The sequence below is a fragment of the Crinia signifera genome, chromosome 5, assembly GCF_055691185.1.
Source record: "Crinia signifera chromosome 5, ASM5569118v1, whole genome shotgun sequence".
NCBI lineage: Eukaryota > Metazoa > Chordata > Amphibia > Anura > Myobatrachidae > Crinia > Crinia signifera.
In genome coordinates this window covers 41,937,951-41,945,719 of record NC_139221.1, presented here as the reverse complement: position 1 = coordinate 41,945,719, position 7,769 = coordinate 41,937,951, and positions in this window count along the sequence as shown.

Here is a 7,769-nt window from a genome sequence, read left to right as displayed (position 1 = left end):
GGGCCCTTGACCTTTTCAGTAAATATTCGAGGGCCGCGCACCATAAAAGTGGATGTGATCACTCAAGGGGGGGGGGGGGGGGTGTCCTTTTAGTGTACCACAGCATATATATATATATACCTTATACACATTATGCAATACAATAGTAGACTGTAGAACCTCTTATACTTGCCCTTTACACATTATGCCAAATGGAATAAACCAAAATCACATTATGCCAAATGGAATAAACCAAAATTCACATGGAATAAGCCAAAATGAACATTATGCCACCCTTATTGAGCCAAAAATGAACATTATGCCACACATTAATCCCCCTTACTGCAATCACTAGCCTTAGCACATACACAGTGCCGCAAGCCACCCTGGTGTGCCGCCGTGATCCTCTCAGTAGATTTGTATTCTAACCACAGGTACCAAGTTGCGGTAAAGCCGGGTAGCTTATCTGGTAAGGAGTTCAATAAATCTTCCATTGACATAAAGTAATTTAGATGGGGAGCATGAGAGTGTTTTTTATGTTTTTGTTGTCTAGGTCGGCAGATTTTAACATGGACACCGTAAGAGTGTACCGTGTCCCCTCGCTGAACTGGGCACACGTTTACGTTTTACGTATGCTCACTGGGATGTTAAAGTGAGAACAAGTTTGTTTTAAATAAAAAAAAATCATGAAAAACGCATGTGGCCCTTTTTTATGTAGACAATTTACATGTCAACACTTTGCTTGTGTCGAACTTTTGACCATGTCGACCTAATGCCTGTTGACCTTTTCCATGTGTCGACCTATTCAGTGTCAACCAATAGTGGTTGACCTATTGACTGTCCAACTAATTACCGCATACGCTGTAAAACAGCGTATAACAACCATGGGTGTAACTGCCAGTGGTACAGCAGGTGCTGGAGCCCCTGGAAACTTAGTGCCCAGACCAGCAAAGTGCTTTCCCTGGCCTGAGTAGCCCAACCATATGGGGCTGACCAGAGAGGAGCTGCTGGTATAAATTTGTGACATTGGACCTGGCGTAGATTTGGGCATACCTCTAGGGCAGTGGTGTCAAATCATGGCCCTCCAGCTGTTGTAGAACTACACGTCCCAGCATGCACTGCCACAGATTTTATAAAATGGGTTGCTAAAACTGTGGCAGGGCATGCTGGGACGTGTAGTTCCACAACAGCTGGAGGGCCATGAGTTTGACACCACTGCTCTAGGGTGACCAACTCATCCCTTTAATCCGGGACACATATTATTTACACAGGTTCTGTGGCTGGCTTTCACCTGGTTTTAAACTGCCACACCTCAAGACTCCATTTCACCTGGTTTTAAACTGCCACAGAATGTGGGATCCAAGTGTGACCATAGTTCTTCCAATGGAGCTTTGTGGTGCATCCACTGCTGCTGCTGCTGCTGCTGCGGAGTTAATCAGTTCTGTCACAGGAGCCCTGCTAACACCTGCAATAGGAAACAGCACAGCTCCAGCTGCTTTCTGATCTGTCCTATTTTACAAGTGGTATTATTAGTGTGGCCCACTTGCTTCTTTGTACAGGAGAAAGCACCCCAAAGCTTTTTTACATTACGCAATTCTTCCTGCGCTACTGACCGGATTGCATATGGAACTAAATAAGTCTAGCAGAATTTTGTGAAAGCATTAGGTTCCAGTTCAGTACAGGCTGATTGATGTCTTTCAAAGACAAGTTGACCGCTTTTCAGCAACTTTTGTAACTTTTGAACAGTGTATATGCATGACTGGAAAATGTGTAGTTTAAGAATGGATTTAAATCTAATCTGATTTTCTTGAGCCACTTCCAAACCATACAAAGCCAGGCCACCATTATGCAACACTTACAAATAAAGTCTGTATACAGTATGTGCGGAACACAACTGATGCTTCCTTGATGGGATAATTACAGATAATACTGGGCTTTTGTGTGTGTTCTGTGTGTGTGTGTGTGTGTGGGGGGGGGGGGGGGCTTGTTGGGGGCTTGTGTTTGAGCTTGTGGCTTACCCAGGGGTTCCCAAACTGTGTGCCATGGCACCCTGGGGTACCTTGTGGCACTTCCTGTGGTACCTCGTGGCACTTGCAGCGGTCCCTCAGGTTGGAGGTCCAGGACTGACTCAAATTATTTATTGCCAATGTAATAGGCAAAACCAGTGCTTGTGGCTTACATTAATGAAATATGTGGTCCAGAATTGAATCCAGTCCCTCACCACATAACTGAGTCTAATGGTGTGTACACATGGTAGATATGTCGTGCTATGCGAGTCCCGATATGATCAGATCGTATCGGGACTCGCATTTCACGGCATGCATGCAGTGGCGCAATTTTGACTATATAGTGCAGATCTGCACTATATACGGTAGTCTTGGCTGACCTCTCTATCTGACTGCCAATGTTCACTCACACAGGAGCGCGCATCGGGCTCACAAGCCCTTAAAAAACATACAATCACCATGCGATCTGCATGCGATATGGCTTCCGATGTTCACTATATCGGCAACATAGGAAGCCATATCGCACCGTGTGTACACACTATAAGGATGACATATAAGCACAATTTTCTTAATTTAAATTCCTGAAATTTCCAATAAGAAACTTTTGGCTTAGTGATTCTGTGAAAATAATTCTGATTCTTGATGGTGTCGTTGTTCAAAAAAGTTTGGGAACCGCTGGCTTACCTCCGTCTATCTTTAATAGATGTACTCCCTCCATTCAGGGAAACTTAAATCTTTGGCAGTCTATGAACTTTAGTGCTATTCACTTGGGGTGCAGGATGACAGCCCAACAGTTGGGATCCCAACGGTCAGTATATCCTGACTGTTTAAAATGCCTGACAGTCGGGATACCAACTGATAGGGGCAATTATCCCCCGTGGGGGTCCGCGGAGTACCGGCATTTGGGATTCCGATGACGGTATCCTGATCGTCGGTATCCCAATTGTTGGGCCGCTATACCACACCCATTTACTTGCAGGCAAGATGGCTACTTTTCAGCATCAACACTGTCAGTGGAGCTTGTTGTCGGCTTTTTGAATCTGTCTTGGGTCGTCTCTGTTTTGGTGCTGATCTGGTTCTCAGACACACCCGTTCTATATGACCACAATTCTGGCCTCTTAAACCGACCTTGTCACGTAACCAGCAATGAATACATGAATGCACGCTAATCTTCACTGCAGGTGCTATATCCGTGAGAGGATGTTTGTATATATGACACCACACTCAGATTGGAGCAAACACAGTTTGCTTCTTTACAGGGGAACAGCATATACACTAACAAGTGTAGCTTTATGAATAGAACAGATACATAACAAGAACCAGGAGGTAACAGGTAAGGAGTTCCTGAGTACACTTCCTCCGTACAGTCTAAAACAATCAGTGCTCTAAACAACACAGTAGGAGAGTTGGCAATGAGGATATACATAGTGCATTTTTATTATGAAAACAAGAGCTGATATATAAAGTTCCAAGTTCATACAAGGTTAAAGTACCATCTACCATCTTCACTGAATTCTTTCTGTTTCTGGAACTAGGGGTCAGATTCTGGTGCACATGCCGTGAACCAAATTCGGCCCCTGCCACAATGAATTCAAATGATGTGCAAACCCCATCTGCAAATGGCCGCGGCGAGTTTCCCACTCGCTGGACAGTTCGCAGAGGGGAGGGAGGGATGGGGGAGGACGGGGCCTGTGGGCCATTAGAACGACCAGCGTTTTATGGGCATCCCCATGAAAATGGTGGGCGTTCCCATGGGTACGCGGGCGGGCTGGAAATATTAAGGGATAGAAATTATTTGAAGGTTAGAAATATGGGCGCTTATGGGGATGTGTAGAGATAAGAGAAGGCTAATACTTCCCTATTCGTGGTCTCCTGATATCTTCCTATATCTTCCTGGTCCCGTATTGAAATATGAAAAGATAAGAAGAGAAAGAGGGACAAATCCCCTCGTGTAATCCTGTTTATATTGGGTGATTACAAAGATGGTGATTCAATAGCCTCCAATGATAGCTACTGGGTTGAGTATAAATTGAAATAAATATGGGGGTTCTTATCTCCCCCTTCCAAATACACTCACACAATCGCAGAATATTATATGGCTTATAACAATTACTCTTGTATTCAAACAGGTACTGTATCCGAAAATAATATGTTGGGGGTAGGTCCCCCTTCCAATTTACTCACTCAGAGCTGGAATTCAGATCGCATGTAGTTTAGGTCTTTCTCCTGGTGTCCTCCGTCCGTGATGTGAAGATGGGTAAATTCCTTATATTATAGAAAGATGACACTAATGGATACTGTATATAATAAAACAGTTATCCTTTTTATTGAAAAACAAATGTGTCACTTTTTGACATAAAAACCCATACAACAAAAAGCCTCTGGAATAACTCTACCTATCTAGGACCGGTACTGACCAAAAAAAATCCTGAAGTTGTTTAGAGTGGGCAGGCTAAATGGGGCCCCGTCTATGCCTGACCACCTGGATTTAGGTGTTCCCGTCCTGTAGGTCCAGAGTATCCAGTAGGTATCCACAACAGTTTAAAATTTCTGAGAGAATAGTCCAGGTGGACTATTCTCTCAGAAATTTTAAACTGTTGTGGATACCTACTGGATACTCTGGACCTACAGGACGGGAACACCTAAATCCAGGTGGTCAGGCATAGACGGGGCCCCATTTAGCCTGCCCACTCTAAACAACTTCAGGATTTTTTTTTGGTCAGTACCGGTCCTAGATAGGTAGAGTTATTCCAGAGGCTTTTTGTTGTATGGGTTTTTATGTCAAAAAGTGACACATTTGTTTTTCAATAAAAAGGATAACTGTTTTATTATATACAGTATCCATTAGTGTCATCTTTCTATAATATAAGGAATTTACCCATCTTCACATCACGGACGGAGGACACCAGGAGAAAGACCTAAACTACATGCGATCTGAATTCCAGCTCTGAGTGAGTAAATTGGAAGGGGGACCTACCCCCAACATATTATTTTCGGATACAGTACCTGTTTGAATACAAGAGTAATTGTTATAAGCCATATAATATTCTGCGATTGTGTGAGTGTATTTGGAAGGGGGAGATAAGAACCCCCATATTTATTTCAATTTATACTCAACCCAGTAGCTATCATTGGAGGCTATTGAATCACCATCTTTGTAATCACCCAATATAAACAGGATTACACGAGGGGATTTGTCCCTCTTTCTCTTCTTATCTTTTCATATTTCAATACGGGACCAGGAAGATATAGGAAGATATCAGGAGACCACGAATAGGGAAGTATTAGCCTTCTCTTATCTCTACACATCCCCATAAGCGCCCATATTTCTAACCTTCAAATAATTTCTATCCCTTCACATTGCACAAAAAGTCCGGGTGGGCTTTTTTCATTTGAACCAGAAATACAGGCAGCTCTGCGCAGATTGGTATAGATCCCACATTCCCTTTGTTTTAAGGGCTGGAAATATTAGTCAGACTCAACTGACTTATATTTGCCAAGGCAGGGAAAATCATTCACTGGTCGGCAACCATCAAATGTTTTTTCCTGCTGTGGGCACATGTGAGCGGATAAGTCTTTCAAACACATCCCCTCGCAACCATGCAGCGGCAGGGAGGCGGTCATTCGGCAGGTCAGCGTCACAGGGACTCAGTAAGCTGTGAGTCGATCAGATTGCATACCTCCCAACATTGGAGAGCCAGAAAGAGTGACACTGTGCGCGCCATAGGCATACGTCTGAAATTTTGGGGGTGTGGACTAGCGACAAGGGGGCATGGTCTATACTTGCGATGCTCCCGTGAGGCCACTCCCCTTTTGTGAGCTGCTAGCCAGGCCCCAGCCCCTCTACAAAGGGGGGGGGGGACTCCCAACTGCCCTCCCCCCCTTGCCGTGGGACACTGCCAGCCCTGGGTGGGATGCGGGAACGTCCCAAAAAATTAGATTTTCACACAAAAAGCGGGACAGTTGGGAGATATAGAATTAATCCTAGCTACAGGAATTCAAAACTAAAAACTGCTTGTACTGTGTTTACTTGAGTGCTATAGCGGTGGTCCAGTGGAGGCCAAGGAGCATAACGGCAAGTCTGAATCCATAACAAACTGGTCTCCTTTATAGGGCAAATCACTCTGTTACCATTTCATTGAATCTCTCTCTTAGGCACCATTAAGGTTAGGTTATTGGTGCATTACCTGCTTGTGTTTAGTGTATTATTTGGTAAGGAATTAGTAATGTGTTATTGTTAAAATGTTTTTAAACTTAGCTTCCTGTAATCAGTATCTCTGCATGCACCGTTAATGTCCAACCTACGTCTAGTGGCAAACACAGGATTTTTAGAGAGGGGTTTCCACATTCAAAATGTTTCACTCTGCAGTGTATTGGAGTAAAAAGTACGGGAGTCTGGGGGAGCGGTAACAGCCCTGAAAATTGGTCTTTTTATACACTGGATACAGTATGGAATTCTGTATTAATATTTAACAGTACAGATGGTCTATAGTATAGGCTGTTTCAAACACTTAAATAAGATAAGTGCTCAGGAAAAGGTTAAACATATAATAAATAAATACACAAACATAATAGAACCAGTACTGCCCATTCTAAGCTCACATTCTCCCACTTCATGGTAAGGCTCCTGTCGCGCATACAGTAAATATGGTAGAAGAAGCTGGAACACTAGGCATGATGTGGAGGCAGCTCTATTGATCATATTATATACCAGTGCTATTGTTGTCATGGGATGCAGTTGAAATTCCGGCGGTCAGAATCCCGGCGGTCAAAATCCCGACACCGAAATCCCGACACTTTCTCCCTCCGTGGGTGTCCACGACATCCATAGAGGGAGAATAAATTAGTGTGCCGAGCGTAGCGAGGCACTGGGCCCACTGCGTGGTGAGCACAGCGAGCCCGCAAGGGGAGGGGGGGGGCGATCCACGTCCCCCCCTTGTCGTGATTTTTACTGCCGGGATTCCGACTGCCCTGATTTAGTACCAATCCCGTTATCATAATTTCAAGGCACTTGCCAAGAGGAAGGGGGTTTCTGGGCAACAATAACACCCCCCCCCCCTGCGTTTGCCTATGACCTCTCAGTCTGCATCTTTTTGCTGAGCCGCACAGGTGGTAATGTGCAAATGCTAGTTTCAGCCCTCCCATTGTGTAATAGCCTGTCACAATGTCCTGAGATGCCCACTTTCTCCACCTATGAATCTGAACAAATGCGTTGTCCATGCACCATCCTTATGACTGGATACGTTTCACTGCTTGTATTTTGTAATTTTAGGAATCAACCCAATGCCTTAGATACTGCCACCCTGACCAGCAAGTCCATGCACTTATTTATCAAAATAAGTGTATGGACTTGCCTGGACAAAATAAGTGCATTAAGTTTTAAAAATTCCGTGAAGGAAAAAGGAAATTCCATTGTGATATCTTTTGTAATTGAGGGGGTAATTCAGATCCAACTGCTTGGCGGCAAATTTGAAGCCTGACCGATTATCGTTCTACTGCACATGCATATGTATCTTAGCGTGCATACGCTAGGCCATCCTTCGATAAATTTGATCGTCTTTTTTAATTGCTAGCCGTTCGCAAGTTGATTGACAGGAAACCGGCATTTGGGGGTGGTAACTGTTTTCTGGGAGTGTCAAGGAAAACAAAGGACTACCCACACATTTTGAGGGAAGTCATGTGACGTCATATCTGGCCTCGAACGGCCTGTTTCTATCGCACCTGCCAGGTAGGTCCTGGCTGAACCGCAGCTCTGCAAATTAACAAAGAAGCTATCAGGCCTGA